Source organism: Neltuma alba, unplaced genomic scaffold (assembly GCF_004799145.2).
Source record: "Neltuma alba isolate B1F8T4 unplaced genomic scaffold, ASM479914v2 tig00002388_pilon, whole genome shotgun sequence".
In the NCBI taxonomy this organism is placed as follows: domain Eukaryota; kingdom Viridiplantae; phylum Streptophyta; class Magnoliopsida; order Fabales; family Fabaceae; genus Neltuma; species Neltuma alba.
Genome location: NW_021632844.1, coordinates 1 through 18,778, shown reverse-complemented (window position 1 = coordinate 18,778; position 18,778 = coordinate 1). Strand labels below are relative to the sequence as shown.

Sequence of the window (18,778 nt, the reverse complement as noted above, 5' to 3'; positions counted from 1 at the left end):
ATTATGGCAGGACTAAGATCTTGAGCTCTCTCTTCACGTACACCAAGATTCTGCGAATCGTTCAAGTCAGATCCTGTACATGCAAATGCTTCCAAGAATAACTAAACAGAAGTACAGAATAGTGATGAGATCAATATACTTCTAAACTGATAAAACCTTAATTAATTTGAACTTGCTATAGAAATTGGCACAAAATAATAACATCACTGTTATCATGGTGCATAAAAATGGCATGGCAAATTACTTGGTGCAGACAGAGATATGAAAGATGAAAAAGACAGCCTACCTTAAATTTGCAGGAGCTAAGAAAAGCCTGTCACCATTTCTTATTATAGATAAACTTGTAAAAACCTTACCTTGGATTCAGTTGAAGCAGTTAGTGCATATGAATGCAAAATTGTTTGGGTCGGTGGGGGCTTTTTTGACTCTTCTTCTTTTGCAGGCCTTTTAGTCAAAGTCCTTTGCTCTGTTCAAGAATACGTGTGTTTTGCGGAACCGAAAATAGAGAGGACGGAATCCAAACTGTAGCATGCCTCTCTTTTTCTCTCATCACTTTAAAACAAATATACTTCAAAGAACCCTAGCTGTGGCATTGTTAAGTATCAGTATCTAAAATTATCAAATAAAATAATAATTGGTAAATGTATGGAAAGACAAACCTAGTGCATAGCTATGGTAAAATAGAAACAAAATTTTCCACCATGTGAATGCATAAACGAATGATAATTAGCCAACATGCAAGAAGAGCATATATATGTACACACACACACACACACATATATATATAGTAAGGGGAAATTTGTAGTTTTTTTTTTTTTTAAGTCTTGACCTTATTTATTAGCACCTAATAGTTAGCCCCAAATGACTAAATTCGACAAATTTTCATTATTTTGGCAAATCATAATCTGAATTTAAGGTAAGGGATTGAACTACCTAATTATCACGCATAATTTGAAGTCTAATTTAATTTAGCCCATAGCTATTTTTAGCTAGCTTCCAGAATATTTTGTTAAAACAAAAGATTTATTCTTAAACAAATTAGAACACACTTCTATAATCCATTGTATGCATCAAAATCAGTAAAAGCATCACATATATATTATAGCCAAAGTAGGAAAACATAGCAAAAGAAGACAAACTAAAGAGAATATATTAGTATACCTCTTTTACGATAAAGATCAATGGCTTTACTTTAGATCTTCAAATTAGAAAGATTTCAAGTGAAGAATGCATTGACATTAGCTAGTCTCAAAACTGACATGAGAAATATATAGTGTAGCAGCATCGATCCTCATGCTTCTCTGAGGCGAGTCTCTATGTCTCCAATAATAATATCGCTCGTTTGATGAATAATCATGCATAATGTTGACAGATTGGGCTCGCTGGTTATGTTTAAATCAACCCAAGATTAGATTTTGTTCATGCGAAGAACCATATCAGCAGATCTATCGGTGGATAACACAAGAAAAGTAAAATGTGGATAGAAACCATACCAGATGATGCTTTAATTTTGCAGGCTCCTGGAGAACTTGAGGATCAGAAATATCTATTCTGATATGATCCATGGAATCAGCATGAGGAAGATGGTGCTGGTTGTTTTGGTCAGCCATGGACGAAGCTCAAAAGCTGATGAACAAGAACGGTAGAATCAAACGGAGATACAGAGAAGAGAGAGCTTGCAAATGAGTTCTTACCAGTACAAGGCAAATGCTATTTGTACTGAGGAAGGCTTGACTGGTAGGTTTTAGTGTGGAAGTATATTCCAAGAATATACTCCTTCGGTCCTTAATATAAAACTCACTTAATTAATTTGATTAGATTAAAAAAGTTAGGTAAGTTAGTTAATTATAAGAAATGTGACATGTTTTTCATAAAATACCATAATTATCTTTCTTAATACCCCATCTTCCTCTTCTACTTGATTATGGTTAAAGGAGTATTCATAGGGGTAATTTAGAAAAAACTGATAAATATGATAAATTGGTCTTATATTTAAGATCAAAACTAACTCAACAATTGGGTCCTATATTAAGGACCGGAGGAGTAATATAATAAAGCAATACAAATGGATTGGAAAGAAGACGATCCCCCATGATTATTATTATTTTTTGTTAGTCCTATAGTTAATTTAATAAACGCACTTAAAAGAGTTTTTACTGCAAGTGGGAGTTCAAAAATTGGAGTTGCATTCAGGATGTAGAAAGATCTGACGGTTTTTATCCCAAAATTTGCGGGATTTTTTGTCGGGGTGCAATTATTTCCCACTTGGATCCAAACCTGGAGGCCGAAATGAGATCCTGGTTTATTCGTTTTTGAACGCATGGCGGGAGACGTTGGGTTATGATTGCGATTTGCGACAGCCAAATGACGCACCTCCGTTATAGACCACGGGGCCACTTGCCCCCCATTATAATGGAGAAATCTTCACATGACTCTACTAAATCAATCCCCCCCACCCTCCCAAAAAGAAAACAATATTCTCCTTGCCGACACCCCAAATAATGACAATACTACCGTTGCTTCTTATGTTTAGAATATCAAGGAAATTGGTTGAATGGATTATTTTAACAAACGTATCTTGCTTTCTTTAAATTATCTTATTTAATGGTGTGTATTAGAATTATTCTTTAGTGAAAATTTTTTATAATCAATGAGAATATTTTGAAGAAAAAAATTATAACTTTGGGATATGGTAAATTGAGAACTTATATTTAGAACTAAATTTAATCATCAACTAATTCTTATATTAAAAATTGTAAGTAGTAATAGTAATAGACCAACAGGAGTTAGATCTAGTGAAAGTGGCTAGCTCTTCACGATGGGGCGAACTAATGAGAGATACCCATGTTTAGTACCTAACAGTAAGTCTGATAAAATTACCTCTAATAAAAAGATACTTATACATTAAAAAAAAAAGTAGTAGTAGTAGTAATGGTCGGCATGATTTCGGCCTGCTAATTTTGATTTTTCTGGGTTCATCACTCCTCATCTAACTTGATTTTTAAATTGTCTATTTGTCTTCAACCAAATTTAAATGGACCCTTTGATCCATTCCCAGGTGTTTCTGAATCAGTGTTTGTGTGTGTGAGACACTGAGTATTTGAGATCAAACTCGTGCCTTTTCTTCTCCCCGCATGACGCTGGGATGAAGCTCTCGATGAACTTGTGAGGATCCATGGAATCATCGTCACGAAAATGTTGGTGGTTTTGGTACTGAGCCATGAACGAAACTCAAAGGCTGATGAACAAGAAAGGTAGAATCAAAGTCTATGGCGCTTTTGTACAGAGAAAGGGTTGGCTGGTAGGTTTGAATGTGGAAAGTACAATAATGAAGCAAAAATGGATACTGGAAAGAAGGCGATTCCGCAGGGGTGGGAGCGCGCATGTGATTCATTTTTTGTTTTGTTAGTGTAATAATTAATTAAATAAACGAACTTAAAAGAGTTTTTACTGGAAGTGTAGTTCAATAATTGGAGTTGCATGAGGGATCCAGAAAGATCTAAATGGTTTTTATCCCTAAATTTGCGGAGTTTTGTCGTGTGGTACAGTTATTTCCCACTTAGATCCACACATGGAGGCCGAAATGATGAGATCCTGGGGTATTCGTTTTTTGCCGTTATGGGTCCCACTCTCTGGCCTTCCTCTCTTATTTCTGTCTCATCATTTAATGATAAAAACCAAACACGCGCATGGAGATGTTGATTTATGATTGTGGCAGCCAACGTGCAGGGGGAAGACTTCGCGTAACCCCACTAAATAAAACCACCCCCCACCCCCAAAAAAAAAAAAAAAAACGTTTTGCCGACACCCAGAAAGTAATATAATATTACTCTTAAACTTTAATGTAGAAGAGTTAGATAGTTAATTAAAAAAATATTAAGAAAATTAGTTAAATTAATTATTTACATTAAAAATTTTTTTGCTGATACTGATAATGAAGCAGTTGGATTGGGATAGAATTAGAAACTATAGTTAAAAAGAAGAAGAAAGTCTCTGTTATATATCTACTTGTAAAGCAAAAGAAATATCAGTATACTGGAATATTTAACGTATAATTTTTTTTCTTCACAATTATAATTACTCCCAAGATATGATTACATGAATTCAAATTCTGCAGTTTGAAGGAACGAAGTGGCTGTAAACAAATAATTGAGACCCACTTAATATTAAGCAGCATAAGTATCAAGTCATAAATTTTACAACACATTATTTGAGAATTGTTTGGTCTCAAGCAACGCCTTCAAGCCTCTTGTTTATTAATGTGATTTTCGTTCATTAACTATAATGCAACAAGCAGTTGTTAAGCATAATCCAACCTCAAGTTTACTCGCGCATTGTCACTCTGTGCAGCTGAACTACTCTTGTACCAACTCATGGATTTTCCTATGAATTCTGAAGCAAAAAAGAATTGGCTCAATAAGTAATAACACACATATACACACTAACTATTTTCAATTTTTCAAAATTGTGTTCTCCAACCACATAAGAATTTCAAAATATGTTTAAAGATTAAAAATTAAAATTTATATTAGCATTCATATATTTGGCCAAAAAAAAATATTAGCATTCATATATATATATATATATAGAGAGAGAGAGAGAGAGAGAGAGTTAATTTTAAAGTTAGTTTTAGCTCTAACTTATATTGTCAAGACTCTCCCCAATCAAAGTGTTGTCTGTAGAGATAGATAAATGACGAGCTTCATGACAAGTGAAACTCATTTGATTAGAATCCTATGAAGGATTTTATGATAAAGTTAGAATGAGACAAGAGAGGTTGAATCTATGATATCTATATGCAGATCTAGAAACAGGACCTATAAAGTTATTTCTATACATTATCTAATTTTATGTTTTACTAGTATTTCAAAGGACCTAGATTCAAGATTACATATAACGTGCTTGCCCCCTTCCCCTCTAATAACCTTTGTTGAATGATATGTGAATTATAATTTATCATAAACTCTAACTATAATATAATGATTACATGCAAAAGCACTATTTATTTACTATATTAAATTTATTAATACAATCATACTCCCTCGATTCGGTCATTATAATTATTATAAGGACTTCTAGCTTTGTTTACATAATATTACATGTCCTATCTAAAGTATTAATTTTTTTCACCTAGTACCTCTAAAACTTCTTAACTATGTATATAATTAACCAAACTCTTCTAACTAATGATCTTTAATGAAGGTAGTTTTGATATTTTTTAAGAAATAACTAATTTTAACTAACTTTATTTGTTAACTTTTGTAAAGTTATTATTAGGCACTAGCTTCGATCCTTAATATGAAAACTAGTTGACTAATTTGAGTAAGTTATAGAGATTAGTTAAGTAAGTTATTTGTTATAAACAAGTATTGTCTTCCCTAAAATACTCTTGCTAATCATGTATATTAGTTAGAACTACTATTTGATAAAACATTTAAAATGTACAGTGATTATAAGGACTACATTGTGCAAAATGAATAAACATGAGAGATAAAATGGATCAAAATCTTATATTTAGGAGCAATTGAATATCAAACTAAGTCTTATATTAAAAAGCGGAGGTAGTACTTGTAAGTTAACTACATGATAAATCAAATTAATTTTAACACTAATTAAATGCAAAAAGAAAAAGGTATTAGTTACCTCCAACTTCCAAGTAAGTGCGAGCGATCTTCTTCGGTATTTCATTGTTCCTTTCATCAGATTCCCTTTCTTTGTTGTGAGCACGACCAGACCGCTTCCCACTTCTCATCTTCAGTCCATAAGCATTCTGAAATTGGATTTGAAAAAAAATAATTTGTGTAATATATTTATCACAAAAATGAACTCATATATAATTTATTCTGGAAATGTAGAGAGCTTTTGTACATGTTCGTACTCCTTCTTTCAGGCCCTGGCCTTAGTGATTCATCCACCAGAGATTTTAGCTCTGATACTAAATACTGTATGAACAAATATATCATCCTCAAATTATTGGATATATTCAGAGAAGAGAAATTTGTTTAAAATCATATTTATACATAAGCACCATAAATTAAATGTGTACTTACCTTGTAAACAAAGTCAGGTGAAACCTTGTGAATCATGAGACTATGGATGTTCACGTGAATCATGTATAGACTATTGAAAATAAATCATCAATATTGTTATAAGTCGCTACTTTTGGTGTCTAAGCTCATATGACTTTTGTCTGGATATAGATATACATATATTTAGGTAATAGAAGGTTTTTATCATAAAACAATTATTCTTTTCGTGTGTGCGCTCGCACACACACACACATACATATATATATAAAGAGCAATTATCTTTTTTCTGGCTTCACTTGCAGGATTCTTGTGTGTTTGATGTGCGTATTAGAATCATTTGTTCTATTATTAGACGCATTCCTAAAATTCTTGCTGACAACTTTTCCCTTAGTCATCTTTTGTCAATTTTGATTCCCTTCTCATAGTCTCATCTAAATCCCGCAACTCTAACCGACACCAGTAAACTTCTTTTTGTCTAAAATCAATTAAATCTTGGAGGACTGAATCAGAATCTGGCATGGAAATGAATTACATGTTATGAGAGAAAATTCCTACCCCTACCTCCTAAGAACTTGTTTAAGAAATTAACAGTTTAATAGCTAATGATCCATGTCTGCCCAAGTCCCACTATCTCTTAGCCACGACGTCCAATACAAGATTATTAGCACTGGAGGAAAATCAAGCACTCTTCACAAAAACCATACTAAGACAAGAACCCAGAAAAACAAATGCACAAGGGCAACCACAATGGTTACTTATACATGCAAAGTTACACGTGTGAGTTCAAATATGGATTCCACTCACTTAATCAAACTTGCAACGGCAAACATCAACATCCAAACAAGGAAGGCAGAGACAGTGAAGCACCAGGAGATCGTTGAAGGCAGAAGCATGCCCATTATTCCCATCAATCCAAACGTCCCAATCACAAACGCAGCTCTTTGCATCTTCTTGGCAATCAAGGGCCTTTTCTCGTGCAACACAAGAGCAGTTGAAGAAATAGAGAAGGCAAGTGCAGAACAAGCCACCACAACATAAATCAGAACCTGGTCTTGTTTTGCTTTTGAGGAAACAGCCACATTGGTCAGAGCACCTAGAAGTTCAACAGCAAAAACTGTGAAGCCTAGTTCGTTATTATTATCTTCACGTTGTTGTGATGCAAAAGAGGTCGCAACGATGTTACTATTCGTACGATTATTAACAGGGGGGTTTGCAGAAGTGACATTGCTAGAACTGTCTGTGAGCGATCCTGTCGGGGGCAAATCATGGGAAGGATTGGAATTGATTATGGCAGGACTAAGATCTTGAGCTCTCTCTTCACGTACACCAAGATTCTGCGAATCGTTCAAGTCAGATCCTGTACATGCAAATGCTTCCAAGAATAACTAAACAGAAGTACAGAATAGTGATGAGATCAATATACTTCTAAACTGATAAAACCTTAATTAATTTGAACTTGCTATAGAAATTGGCACAAAATAATAACATCACTGTTATCATGGTGCATAAAAATGGCATGGCAAATTACTTGGTGCAGACAGAGATATGAAAGATGAAAAAGACAGCCTACCTTAAATTTGCAGGAGCTAAGAAAAGCCTGTCACCATTTCTTATTATAGATAAACTTGTAAAAACCTTACCTTGGATTCAGTTGAAGCAGTTAGTGCATATGAATGCAAAATTGTTTGGGTCGGTGGGGGCTTTTTTGACTCTTCTTCTTTTGCAGGCCTTTTAGTCAAAGTCCTTTGCTCTGTTCAAGAATACGTGTGTTTTGCGGAACCGAAAATAGAGAGGACGGAATCCAAACTGTAGCATGCCTCTCTTTTTCTCTCATCACTTTAAAACAAATATACTTCAAAGAACCCTAGCTGTGGCATTGTTAAGTATCAGTATCTAAAATTATCAAATAAAATAATAATTGGTAAATGTATGGAAAGACAAACCTAGTGCATAGCTATGGTAAAATAGAAACAAAATTTTCCACCATGTGAATGCATAAACGAATGATAATTAGCCAACATGCAAGAAGAGCATATATATGTACACACACACACACACACATATATATATAGTAAGGGGAAATTTGTAGTTTTTTTTTTTTTTAAGTCTTGACCTTATTTATTAGCACCTAATAGTTAGCCCCAAATGACTAAATTCGACAAATTTTCATTATTTTGGCAAATCATAATCTGAATTTAAGGTAAGGGATTGAACTACCTAATTATCACGCATAATTTGAAGTCTAATTTAATTTAGCCCATAGCTATTTTTAGCTAGCTTCCAGAATATTTTGTTAAAACAAAAGATTTATTCTTAAACAAATTAGAACACACTTCTATAATCCATTGTATGCATCAAAATCAGTAAAAGCATCACATATATATTATAGCCAAAGTAGGAAAACATAGCAAAAGAAGACAAACTAAAGAGAATATATTAGTATACCTCTTTTACGATAAAGATCAATGGCTTTACTTTAGATCTTCAAATTAGAAAGATTTCAAGTGAAGAATGCATTGACATTAGCTAGTCTCAAAACTGACATGAGAAATATATAGTGTAGCAGCATCGATCCTCATGCTTCTCTGAGGCGAGTCTCTATGTCTCCAATAATAATATCGCTCGTTTGATGAATAATCATGCATAATGTTGACAGATTGGGCTCGCTGGTTATGTTTAAATCAACCCAAGATTAGATTTTGTTCATGCGAAGAACCATATCAGCAGATCTATCGGTGGATAACACAAGAAAAGTAAAATGTGGATAGAAACCATACCAGATGATGCTTTAATTTTGCAGGCTCCTGGAGAACTTGAGGATCAGAAATATCTATTCTGATATGATCCATGGAATCAGCATGAGGAAGATGGTGCTGGTTGTTTTGGTCAGCCATGGACGAAGCTCAAAAGCTGATGAACAAGAACGGTAGAATCAAACGGAGATACAGAGAAGAGAGAGCTTGCAAATGAGTTCTTACCAGTACAAGGCAAATGCTATTTGTACTGAGGAAGGCTTGACTGGTAGGTTTTAGTGTGGAAGTATATTCCAAGAATATACTCCTTCGGTCCTTAATATAAAACTCACTTAATTAATTTGATTAGATTAAAAAAGTTAGGTAAGTTAGTTAATTATAAGAAATGTGACATGTTTTTCATAAAATACCATAATTATCTTTCTTAATACCCATCTTCCTCTTCTACTTGATTATGGTTAAAGGAGTATTCATAGGGGTAATTTAGAAAAAACTGATAAATATGATAAATTGGTCTTATATTTAAGATCAAAACTAACTCAACAATTGGGTCCTATATTAAGGACCGGAGGAGTAATATAATAAAGCAATACAAATGGATTGGAAAGAAGACGATCCCCCATGATTATTATTATTTTTTGTTAGTCCTATAGTTAATTTAATAAACGCACTTAAAAGAGTTTTTACTGCAAGTGGGAGTTCAAAAATTGGAGTTGCATTCAGGATGTAGAAAGATCTGACGGTTTTTATCCCAAAATTTGCGGGATTTTTTGTCGGGGTGCAATTATTTCCCACTTGGATCCAAACCTGGAGGCCGAAATGAGATCCTGGTTTATTCGTTTTTGAACGCATGGCGGGAGACGTTGGGTTATGATTGCGATTTGCGACAGCCAAATGACGCACCTCCGTTATAGACCACGGGGCCACTTGCCCCCCATTATAATGGAGAAATCTTCACATGACTCTACTAAATCAATCCCCCCCACCCTCCCAAAAAGAAAACAATATTCTCCTTGCCGACACCCCAAATAATGACAATACTACCGTTGCTTCTTATGTTTAGAATATCAAGGAAATTGGTTGAATGGATTATTTTAACAAACGTATCTTGCTTTCTTTAAATTATCTTATTTAATGGTGTGTATTAGAATTATTCTTTAGTGAAAATTTTTTATAATCAATGAGAATATTTTGAAGAAAAAAATTATAACTTTGGGATATGGTAAATTGAGAACTTATATTTAGAACTAAATTTAATCATCAACTAATTCTTATATTAAAAATTGTAAGTAGTAATAGTAATAGACCAACAGGAGTTAGATCTAGTGAAAGTGGCTAGCTCTTCACGATGGGGCGAACTAATGAGAGATACCCATGTTTAGTACCTAACAGTAAGTCTGATAAAATTACCTCTAATAAAAAGATACTTATACATTAAAAAAAAAAGTAGTAGTAGTAGTAATGGTCGGCATGATTTCGGCCTGCTAATTTTGATTTTTCTGGGTTCATCACTCCTCATCTAACTTGATTTTTAAATTGTCTATTTGTCTTCAACCAAATTTAAATGGACCCTTTGATCCATTCCCAGGTGTTTCTGAATCAGTGTTTGTGTGTGTGAGACACTGAGTATTTGAGATCAAACTCGTGCCTTTTCTTCTCCCCGCATGACGCTGGGATGAAGCTCTCGATGAACTTGTGAGGATCCATGGAATCATCGTCACGAAAATGTTGGTGGTTTTGGTACTGAGCCATGAACGAAACTCAAAGGCTGATGAACAAGAAAGGTAGAATCAAAGTCTATGGCGCTTTTGTACAGAGAAAGGGTTGGCTGGTAGGTTTGAATGTGGAAAGTACAATAATGAAGCAAAAATGGATACTGGAAAGAAGGCGATTCCGCAGGGGTGGGAGCGCGCATGTGATTCATTTTTTGTTTTGTTAGTGTAATAATTAATTAAATAAACGAACTTAAAAGAGTTTTTACTGGAAGTGTAGTTCAATAATTGGAGTTGCATGAGGGATCCAGAAAGATCTAAATGGTTTTTATCCCTAAATTTGCGGAGTTTTGTCGTGTGGTACAGTTATTTCCCACTTAGATCCACACATGGAGGCCGAAATGATGAGATCCTGGGGTATTCGTTTTTTGCCGTTATGGGTCCCACTCTCTGGCCTTCCTCTCTTATTTCTGTCTCATCATTTAATGATAAAAACCAAACACGCGCATGGAGATGTTGATTTATGATTGTGGCAGCCAACGTGCAGGGGGAAGACTTCGCGTAACCCCACTAAATAAAACCACCCCCCACCCCCAAAAAAAAAAAAAAAAACGTTTTGCCGACACCCAGAAAGTAATATAATATTACTCTTAAACTTTAATGTAGAAGAGTTAGATAGTTAATTAAAAAAATATTAAGAAAATTAGTTAAATTAATTATTTACATTAAAAATTTTTTTGCTGATACTGATAATGAAGCAGTTGGATTGGGATAGAATTAGAAACTATAGTTAAAAAGAAGAAGAAAGTCTCTGTTATATATCTACTTGTAAAGCAAAAGAAATATCAGTATACTGGAATATTTAACGTATAATTTTTTTTCTTCACAATTATAATTACTCCCAAGATATGATTACATGAATTCAAATTCTGCAGTTTGAAGGAACGAAGTGGCTGTAAACAAATAATTGAGACCCACTTAATATTAAGCAGCATAAGTATCAAGTCATAAATTTTACAACACATTATTTGAGAATTGTTTGGTCTCAAGCAACGCCTTCAAGCCTCTTGTTTATTAATGTGATTTTCGTTCATTAACTATAATGCAACAAGCAGTTGTTAAGCATAATCCAACCTCAAGTTTACTCGCGCATTGTCACTCTGTGCAGCTGAACTACTCTTGTACCAACTCATGGATTTTCCTATGAATTCTGAAGCAAAAAAGAATTGGCTCAATAAGTAATAACACACATATACACACTAACTATTTTCAATTTTTCAAAATTGTGTTCTCCAACCACATAAGAATTTCAAAATATGTTTAAAGATTAAAAATTAAAATTTATATTAGCATTCATATATTTGGCCAAAAAAAAATATTAGCATTCATATATATATATATATATATAGAGAGAGAGAGAGAGAGAGAGAGTTAATTTTAAAGTTAGTTTTAGCTCTAACTTATATTGTCAAGACTCTCCCCAATCAAAGTGTTGTCTGTAGAGATAGATAAATGACGAGCTTCATGACAAGTGAAACTCATTTGATTAGAATCCTATGAAGGATTTTATGATAAAGTTAGAATGAGACAAGAGAGGTTGAATCTATGATATCTATATGCAGATCTAGAAACAGGACCTATAAAGTTATTTCTATACATTATCTAATTTTATGTTTTACTAGTATTTCAAAGGACCTAGATTCAAGATTACATATAACGTGCTTGCCCCCTTCCCCTCTAATAACCTTTGTTGAATGATATGTGAATTATAATTTATCATAAACTCTAACTATAATATAATGATTACATGCAAAAGCACTATTTATTTACTATATTAAATTTATTAATACAATCATACTCCCTCGATTCGGTCATTATAATTATTATAAGGACTTCTAGCTTTGTTTACATAATATTACATGTCCTATCTAAAGTATTAATTTTTTTCACCTAGTACCTCTAAAACTTCTTAACTATGTATATAATTAACCAAACTCTTCTAACTAATGATCTTTAATGAAGGTAGTTTTGATATTTTTTAAGAAATAACTAATTTTAACTAACTTTATTTGTTAACTTTTGTAAAGTTATTATTAGGCACTAGCTTCGATCCTTAATATGAAAACTAGTTGACTAATTTGAGTAAGTTATAGAGATTAGTTAAGTAAGTTATTTGTTATAAACAAGTATTGTCTTCCCTAAAATACTCTTGCTAATCATGTATATTAGTTAGAACTACTATTTGATAAAACATTTAAAATGTACAGTGATTATAAGGACTACATTGTGCAAAATGAATAAACATGAGAGATAAAATGGATCAAAATCTTATATTTAGGAGCAATTGAATATCAAACTAAGTCTTATATTAAAAAGCGGAGGTAGTACTTGTAAGTTAACTACATGATAAATCAAATTAATTTTAACACTAATTAAATGCAAAAAGAAAAAGGTATTAGTTACCTCCAACTTCCAAGTAAGTGCGAGCGATCTTCTTCGGTATTTCATTGTTCCTTTCATCAGATTCCCTTTCTTTGTTGTGAGCACGACCAGACCGCTTCCCACTTCTCATCTTCAGTCCATAAGCATTCTGAAATTGGATTTGAAAAAAAATAATTTGTGTAATATATTTATCACAAAAATGAACTCATATATAATTTATTCTGGAAATGTAGAGAGCTTTTGTACATGTTCGTACTCCTTCTTTCAGGCCCTGGCCTTAGTGATTCATCCACCAGAGATTTTAGCTCTGATACTAAATACTGTATGAACAAATATATCATCCTCAAATTATTGGATATATTCAGAGAAGAGAAATTTGTTTAAAATCATATTTATACATAAGCACCATAAATTAAATGTGTACTTACCTTGTAAACAAAGTCAGGTGAAACCTTGTGAATCATGAGACTATGGATGTTCACGTGAATCATGTATAGACTATTGAAAATAAATCATCAATATTGTTATAAGTCGCTACTTTTGGTGTCTAAGCTCATATGACTTTTGTCTGGATATAGATATACATATATTTAGGTAATAGAAGGTTTTTATCATAAAACAATTATTCTTTTCGTGTGTGCGCTCGCACACACACACACATACATATATATAAAGAGCAATTATCTTTTTTCTGGCTTCACTTGCAGGATTCTTGTGTGTTTGATGTGCGTATTAGAATCATTTGTTCTATTATTAGACGCATTCCTAAAATTCTTGCTGACAACTTTTCCCTTAGTCATCTTTTGTCAATTTTGATTCCCTTCTCATAGTCTCATCTAAATCCCGCAACTCTAACCGACACCAGTAAACTTCTTTTTGTCTAAAATCAATTAAATCTTGGAGGACTGAATCAGAATCTGGCATGGAAATGAATTACATGTTATGAGAGAAAATTCCTACCCCTACCTCCTAAGAACTTGTTTAAGAAATTAACAGTTTAATAGCTAATGATCCATGTCTGCCCAAGTCCCACTATCTCTTAGCCACGACGTCCAATACAAGATTATTAGCACTGGAGGAAAATCAAGCACTCTTCACAAAAACCATACTAAGACAAGAACCCAGAAAAACAAATGCACAAGGGCAACCACAATGGTTACTTATACATGCAAAGTTACACGTGTGAGTTCAAATATGGATTCCACTCACTTAATCAAACTTGCAACGGCAAACATCAACATCCAAACAAGGAAGGCAGAGACAGTGAAGCACCAGGAGATCGTTGAAGGCAGAAGCATGCCCATTATTCCCATCAATCCAAACGTCCCAATCACAAACGCAGCTCTTTGCATCTTCTTGGCAATCAAGGGCCTTTTCTCGTGCAACACAAGAGCAGTTGAAGAAATAGAGAAGGCAAGTGCAGAACAAGCCACCACAACATAAATCAGAACCTGGTCTTGTTTTGCTTTTGAGGAAACAGCCACATTGGTCAGAGCACCTAGAAGTTCAACAGCAAAAACTGTGAAGCCTAGTTCGTTATTATTATCTTCACGTTGTTGTGATGCAAAAGAGGTCGCAACGATGTTACTATTCGTACGATTATTAACAGGGGGGTTTGCAGAAGTGACATTGCTAGAACTGTCTGTGAGCGATCCTGTCGGGGGCAAATCATGGGAAGGATTGGAATTGATTATGGCAGGACTAAGATCTTGAGCTCTCTCTTCACGTACACCAAGATTCTGCGAATCGTTCAAGTCAGATCCTGTACATGCAAATGCTTCCAAGAATAACTAAACAGAAGTACAGAATAGTGATGAGATCAATATACTTCTAAACTGATAAAACCTTAATTAATTTGAACTTGCTATAGAAATTGGCACAAAATAATAACATCACTGTTATCATGGTGCATAAAAATGGCATGGCAAATTACTTGGTGCAGACAGAGATATGAAAGATGAAAAAGACAGCCTACCTTAAATTTGCAGGAGCTAAGAAAAGCCTGTCACCATTTCTTATTATAGATAAACTTGTAAAAACCTTACCTTGGATTCAGTTGAAGCAGTTAGTGCATATGAATGCAAAATTGTTTGGGTCGGTGGGGGCTTTTTTGACTCTTCTTCTTTTGCAGGCCTTTTAGTCAAAGTCCTTTGCTCTGTTCAAGAATACGTGTGTTTTGCGGAACCGAAAATAGAGAGGACGGAATCCAAACTGTAGCATGCCTCTCTTTTTCTCTCATCACTTTAAAACAAATATACTTCAAAGAACCCTAGCTGTGGCATTGTTAAGTATCAGTATCTAAAATTATCAAATAAAATAATAATTGGTAAATGTATGGAAAGACAAACCTAGTGCATAGCTATGGTAAAATAGAAACAAAATTTTCCACCATGTGAATGCATAAACGAATGATAATTAGCCAACATGCAAGAAGAGCATATATATGTACACACACACACACACATATATATAGTAAGGGGAAATTTGTAGTTTTTTTTTTTTTTTAAGTCTTGACCTTATTTATTAGCACCTAATAGTTAGCCCCAAATGACTAAATTCGACAAATTTTCATTATTTTGGCAAATCATAATCTGAATTTAAGGTAAGGGATTGAACTACCTAATTATCACGCATAATTTGAAGTCTAATTTAATTTAGCCCATAGCTATTTTTAGCTAGCTTCCAGAATATTTTGTTAAAACAAAAGATTTATTCTTAAACAAATTAGAACACACTTCTATAATCCATTGTATGCATCAAAATCAGTAAAAGCATCACATATATATTATAGCCAAAGTAGGAAAACATAGCAAAAGAAGACAAACTAAAGAGAATATATTAGTATACCTCTTTTACGATAAAGATCAATGGCTTTACTTTAGATCTTCAAATTAGAAAGATTTCAAGTGAAGAATGCATTGACATTAGCTAGTCTCAAAACTGACATGAGAAATATATAGTGTAGCAGCATCGATCCTCATGCTTCTCTGAGGCGAGTCTCTATGTCTCCAATAATAATATCGCTCGTTTGATGAATAATCATGCATAATGTTGACAGATTGGGCTCGCTGGTTATGTTTAAATCAACCCAAGATTAGATTTTGTTCATGCGAAGAACCATATCAGCAGATCTATCGGTGGATAACACAAGAAAAGTAAAATGTGGATAGAAACCATACCAGATGATGCTTTTTTTGCAGGCTCCTGGAGAACTTGAGGATCAGAAATATCTATTCTGATATGATCCATGGAATCAGCATGAGGAAGATGGTGCTGGTTGTTTTGGTCAGCCATGGACGAAGCTCAAAAGCTGATGAACAAGAACGGTAGAATCAAACGGAGATACAGAGAAGAGAGAGCTTGCAAATGAGTTCTTACCAGTACAAGGCAAATGCTATTTGTACTGAGGAAGGCTTGACTGGTAGGTTTTAGTGTGGAAGTATATTCCAAGAATATACTCATCCGGTCCTTAATATAAAACTCACTTAACTAATTTGATTAGATTAAAGAAGTTAGGTAAGTTAGTTAATTATAAGAAATGTGACACGTTTTCCTAAAATACCATAATATAAAACTCACTTTTAAAACCCATCTTCTTCTTCTACTTGATTATGGTTAAAGGAGTATTCATAGGGGCAATTTAGAAAAAACTGATAAATATGATAAATTGGTCTTATATTTAGGATCAAAACTAACTCAACAATTGGGTCCTATATTAAGGACCGGAAGAGTAATATAATAAAGCAATACAAATGGATTGGAAAGAAGACGATCCCCCATGATTATTATTATTTTTTGTTAGTCCTATAGTTAATTTAATAAACGCACTTAAAAGAGTTTTTACTGCAAGTGGGAGTTCAAAAATTGGAGTTGCATTCAGGATGTAGAAAGATCTGATGGTTTTATCCCAAAATTTGCGGGATTTTTTGTCGGGGTGCAATTATTTCCCACTTGGATCCAAACCTGGAGGCCGAAATGAGATCCTGGTTTATTCGTTTTTGAACGCATGGCGGGAGACGTTGGGTTATGATTGCGATTTGCGACAGCCAAATGACGCACCTCCGTTATAGACCACGGGGCCACTTGCCCCCCATTATAATGGAGAAATCTTCACATAACTCTACTAAATCAACCCCCCCCCCCCCACCCTCCCAAAAAAGAAAACAATATTCTTCTTGCCGACACCCCAAATAATGACAATACTACCGTTGCTTCTTATGTTTAGAATATCAAGGAAATTAGTTGAAAGGGTTATTTTAACAAACGTATCTTGCTTTCTTTAAATTATCTTATTTAATGGTGTGTATTAGAATTATTCTTTAGTGAAAATTTTTTATAATCAATGAGAATATTTTGAAGAAAAAAATTATAACTTTGGGATATGGTAAATTGAGAACTTATATTTAGAACTAAATTTACCCATCAACTAATTCTTATATTAAAAATTGTAAGGAGTAATAGTAATAGACCAACAGGAGTTAGATCTAGTGAAAGTGGCTAGCTCTTCACGATGGGGCGAACTAATGAGAGATACCCATGTTTAGTACCCAATAGTAAGTTGGATAAAATTACCTCTAATAAAAAGATACTTATACACTAAAAAAAAGTAATAGTAGTAGTAATGGTCGGCATGATTTCGGCCTGCTAATTTTGATTTTTCTGGGTTCATCACTCCTCATCTAACTTGATTTTTAAATTGTCTATTTGTCTTCAACCAAATTTAAATGGACTCTTTGATCCATTTGACCCAGTCAACCCAACATGGAATCATTAAATTGTTAATATTTGCCCTCGCAACTCCTTTTTTCTGGGTCCATCACTCTCATCTAACTTTATTTTTATCTTTTTCTTGTATATTTAACCCAATCTACGCATCATCGGATCATTAAATTCTGTCAGTAAAAAAATCGCCTATATACAAATCCTTAAAGTGTCTTAAAAAGAAGTGCTTGATGGGGAGTTTTGTTGTTATATACCTTCTGTATAGTAATTATGGCCATTATCGTAAGTTGAATTGGCGTTTAGGCATGCATTCAGATATTTATTTTTTTAAAAAAAATTATTTTATTCTTAAAAGTGTTCTATCCAAATTCATTTAAAACAGTGTAATTGTTGGATGTTATAAGATACTTTCAACATATTTCATACAGTTAAAAAAAACCTTAAATTGTATTAACTATTCATTAAATATACAATAACTTTTTAACTTTACCCCTATTTAATATATATTCATTTAAAAAAACTAACTATCTACACTATAATAAATAAAGGATAATACGGTACATTCGTGGTAAAACTTTAATAAAATAACTTATAAATAAAACAAATAAAAAACCTTCTCTCTCTATCTTATAAATAGGACCAGAGGAGGACATGGCTCTAGTGTAGAGATGCCCAAGCTTATGACGTTAAATTTACTTTCTCATACCAAATTACTCCTTTTTAATATGCATTTGATCATCTTTTTCAGTACACATCCTTTTAACTTTTTTAAATTTTCAAGTTTTGGTAGTTTTGACAATGTTATGAAAAGAGGTGTGTGTGGTGTGTTTCAGTTGCATGTATTTAAGAATATGTAGTTGAACTTTTTTGTTAAAAAAAAATACTCAAATTTTAATAAAACTTCTAAATTTGAAATCTGGTTTACTGTCAAATCAAGAATAAGTTGTACCCACCGTTGATGAATCCGTTTAGAAAGAGCTCCAGTTTACTGATCCACGGACGCACGCACTCCCTTTCTTTTTAGTTAAAGAAAAATCCCTTCTCAGTTTAATTATTTGTGAAACTAAATTCTTTAATTTTTAACCATTTAATCCATTAGTCTTTATGCTCTTGAAAAATC

The 18,778-nt window shown here is 33.4% G+C and overlaps 5 long non-coding RNA genes across 6 annotated transcripts; all 5 read right to left on the bottom strand.

The window, feature by feature from the left end:
• Window positions 1-49: 49 nt before the first annotated feature.
• Window positions 50-1,506, bottom strand: LOC114725016 (uncharacterized). Its single transcript, XR_003738374.1, has 4 exons — window positions 1,494-1,506; window positions 1,162-1,382; window positions 357-584; window positions 50-73 (listed from the first exon to the last, which is right to left on the bottom strand). It is a non-coding gene; the product is annotated as an uncharacterized LOC114725016 (long non-coding RNA).
• A 4,143-nt stretch (window positions 1,507-5,649) lies between these two features.
• On the bottom strand, window positions 5,650-6,913 carry LOC114725023 (uncharacterized). Its single transcript, XR_003738375.1, has 3 exons — window positions 6,834-6,913; window positions 5,869-6,120; window positions 5,650-5,770 (listed from the first exon to the last, which is right to left on the bottom strand). It is a non-coding gene; the product is annotated as an uncharacterized LOC114725023 (long non-coding RNA).
• A 449-nt stretch (window positions 6,914-7,362) lies between these two features.
• Window positions 7,363-8,819, bottom strand: LOC114724995 (uncharacterized). The gene is made up of 4 exons (XR_003738370.1): window positions 8,807-8,819; window positions 8,475-8,695; window positions 7,670-7,897; window positions 7,363-7,386 (listed from the first exon to the last, which is right to left on the bottom strand). It is a non-coding gene; the product is annotated as an uncharacterized LOC114724995 (long non-coding RNA).
• Window positions 8,820-12,963: 4,144 nt separating this feature from the next.
• Window positions 12,964-14,225, bottom strand: LOC114724988 (uncharacterized). Its single transcript, XR_003738369.1, has 3 exons — window positions 14,146-14,225; window positions 13,183-13,434; window positions 12,964-13,084 (listed from the first exon to the last, which is right to left on the bottom strand). It is a non-coding gene; the product is annotated as an uncharacterized LOC114724988 (long non-coding RNA).
• A 449-nt stretch (window positions 14,226-14,674) lies between these two features.
• On the bottom strand, window positions 14,675-16,129 carry LOC114724976 (uncharacterized). 2 transcript variants are annotated; one of them, XR_003738367.1, is made up of 4 exons: window positions 16,116-16,129; window positions 15,784-16,004; window positions 14,982-15,209; window positions 14,675-14,698 (listed from the first exon to the last, which is right to left on the bottom strand). It is a non-coding gene; the product is annotated as an uncharacterized LOC114724976 (long non-coding RNA). The 2 variants fall into 2 exon arrangements; XR_003738368.1 differs by having other exon boundaries at window positions 14,679-14,726.
• Window positions 16,130-18,778: the final 2,649 nt, after the last annotated feature.